The sequence below is a fragment of the Nothoprocta perdicaria genome, unplaced genomic scaffold, assembly GCF_003342845.1.
Source record: "Nothoprocta perdicaria isolate Ctin4 unplaced genomic scaffold, notPer1 scaffold_115, whole genome shotgun sequence".
Classification (NCBI taxonomy): domain Eukaryota; kingdom Metazoa; phylum Chordata; class Aves; order Tinamiformes; family Tinamidae; genus Nothoprocta; species Nothoprocta perdicaria.
Genome location: NW_020454261.1, coordinates 1,929,734 through 1,932,836, shown reverse-complemented (window position 1 = coordinate 1,932,836; position 3,103 = coordinate 1,929,734). Strand labels below are relative to the sequence as shown.

At 41.6% G+C, this 3,103-nt stretch overlaps 1 long non-coding RNA gene across 1 annotated transcript; it reads right to left on the bottom strand.

The window, feature by feature from the left end:
• Window positions 1-2,563: 2,563 nt before the first annotated feature.
• Window positions 2,564-2,846, bottom strand: LOC112959412. The gene is made up of 2 exons (XR_003251609.1): window positions 2,783-2,846; window positions 2,564-2,702 (listed from the first exon to the last, which is right to left on the bottom strand). It is a non-coding gene; the product is annotated as an uncharacterized LOC112959412 (long non-coding RNA).
• Between the last annotated feature and the right edge of the window lie 257 nt (window positions 2,847-3,103).

The following is a 3,103-nucleotide window of genomic DNA, read 5'->3' as shown; positions in this document are numbered from 1 at the left end:
CTGAAGCTGGATCAGGTAAAAGCCCAGATGAAACACAATAATTCTGACAAAACTATTGTGGTCAGTACCTGTTAAYCCTCCATTTTCTTTCCACTGTCCTACCTCAAGTATAACTGCTTTAATCTAAAACTGAGGTATAAAACTGGAAATGGGTCACAGCAACACTCTCCTTGTGGATATTCACGGAAGTTCACACAGCCATAACCACACAGCTGGTCATCAGCTGTATTGTTACCAATTAACTGAACTGATTTCAGCTACACTCAGCTGTCTTCTGCCAACTGAGGGCAGGACATGGTGCTCATCTGCTCTTTGCTTTGATCTATGCACAAGTAAATAACGGTACACATATTTGGATATGAGGAGATTCACCTAGGATCAGTAGTTGGATGCTAGTAATTGGAAAAGTTATGTGTTTTTTTGATTTTTGTTGTTTTTGTTTTGYGTTTGTCTTTTAAGAGAACAAAACAACAATCAAATACATCTGAGCAGCAGGAAAGTTCTAGCTTTATATTTCTGATCCTTTTTTTCCTCCCATCCCAGTCATTCTTCATGCAGAATGCAAACAGATCTCACCTTCCTGCAATGATAGAGCATAGTGGTACAAACAGAAACTATTGAACTTGGTGAAGGCAGGTGGGGGAGGAAAGACTGAAAGGAAAACAYCATATCCACGCTTTTTAAACAGAGCAAAAACAAGGACTAGGRAAAAATGTATCATAAGAAGATGCTCTGAGAGCAACACTTAGCTCTTAATATTACTTAAAAACAGAACTAGTTGCAGATATCAAGCCACAGCAATAATGGTGAGCAGAGCCTGCCAATCCTTTCAGGTCCCTTAGCTTGTCCTGGGTTAAAGGCGCTATGGAGCGGGAAAAGGAACAGTTGGAGTGTGATGCCAAATATAGAAAAACTCTGCAAGCTGCCAAGGGTGAGGCGGCCGCACGCATGGCTACGTGCCTGCAGCCAGGCTGTGCTCTTGGCACTGTGTGCAGGGGACGGGCTGCTCTCAGGGCTTCCCAGAGGGAATGTTCCCTGCTCTGTGTAGACCTCCTGCGGTGTGGTAGTTCCTTCATAGCGAGGGAAATCTAGAGCCAGGAACTTCTGAGAAAATAGAAACTTAGATGGGTGAGAGAAGCAGAGAAAGCTGCAGATGATTCTTACCCAGATTCTTACCCAGATGAACAGATGCAGAAATAGAGGTCAAGCTGTAACTGATGGTCTGAGGCTTAATATGTAATCACTGGTCACTTGTGATGTGACTAATAATCAGTGTCCAGATATCTGCCTCTCTTGCTGTGACTCCTGTGGGGGTTGCATAGGCTGTGAGTGCTCATTCTGGAGATGACACTGTCTTTCCTTGTGCTCCTGCTACAAACTTCTGCTCTTGTAAAACAGAGATTTACTTAGCTTGGGGAAATGTCTTGAAGTTACATTCATCAGTGTCTACCAAAGCATCTTCTGATTCTGTGAAGAGAGATGCTGAAATGATGCCCARGAAACAAAACATGCAGGACAGTCCTTGTTATGAATTTTATTTATTTCTTGACTGGGGAAACTGTTCTGCATTAGCTACAAAACAGGACATTTTTCTTGCCCACAGAGACATTCCRCCTCAGGAAAGTCTTGCTCTTTGCACAAGCTTAAACACTGGGCAGAAGYAAGCAGGCTTGAGGGGAATGGAGGATACCCCAGCATCTCTTCTCTGCAGCCATAAATTAACTTCCTGGATCATGATATTGATGGTCTTGGCATGTTTACATACAAGGAACTAAGAAATGTCTATTTGCAATTGTATAGTATGCTCTTTTATCCTGAATTTACCCATCAGTACCTGGGCTTATACTCATTCAGGCTGAAGAACAGGTATCCTTCTAACCCTTCTATGTGCCACAGGGCACAGGAATCTGACACACTTGCAGTCTGCTTTGCTACCAAGCCTCAGTCTACCATTTACTGTAGAGGTATTAATTTTCAGGGACTATTTTCATGCTAAGGGGTGAGCAATGACAAGACAAATGATACTCCCCTCTTCAAATATAAATTGAAAAGGTAAACAAATTCAGGGAAAGCTGAGAAAACAGAGAGGTGCTCTAGTTATAGCTGACTGTGAAGCATTCTCACACCTAACTCCCTATGTGGTCATAATCCTTTCAGACCAGATTTACAGCAGTACATAGACCATAGACCTCTAAAGATACAGAGAAGTGCCAAAGGACAACTATCACAGCATTCAAGTGACTTTCCCTTTTAACTTGCATGAGATTTATGTTCTTACCCAGACAGAGAATTTTTGCAAATGATCCAGACATYTTTAAGGCAGTTAAATACCTTGGAGTCCTGTACGGAGGTCTCCTTTTAAAACTCAATACCCTCTCCAAGCCTTGAGCACAGCAGTGGCTTTCTCCTTTTAAAACCTCATATAAAAAATATAATCTTTTTTTTGCCACCCTCRTATTTTTAAACTTTAATGACTACAACAGTGATATGAATTTGGAATAGAGAGATGGGTATAAATGAACAAGAACACGGAACAAGCCTCTTGTGCAGAATTACAGTGGACCTCACATGAGATGGGCTGGATTCTTCTTGCTCTTTGCTTGACAGCTCAGCCCGGAATACAGGGTCCAAGTCCAAAGTCCATAGGGAAAGTGGTGATATTCCCTCCTCTTTTTACTCTRAAGAAGAGACAGGGACAAACACTATCAAAGGTACAGGTTGAAAAACRTATTTAAGGCAGTTTCTTTAAGGCACAAAAACAGAATAGCACTGAAGAGTTTACATTAGCCCTGGACCTTTTCAATCACTTCAGGCAGTTGCATGATCTGTGAAAGGTCTTTCCCACACCACAACCTCCCTAAGGTTGGCTCTTACATGATTCTTCTTTATTAAGAAGGTGATTTACAGGAATGTCTAATTATCATGCAAACTATCCTGCATGCATCCCACCTGAAGTCATTACTGTATGAGCCTTCCTAATCACTATTCCACAGCAATCAATTAGGAGGTGACTAACAAGCAATTAGGACTTCAGGGGAGTGGATAAACACTCCAGACATTAAGATCTCTTTTTTTTTTCCTTTGTGTTAGTATGCTTTGCAAT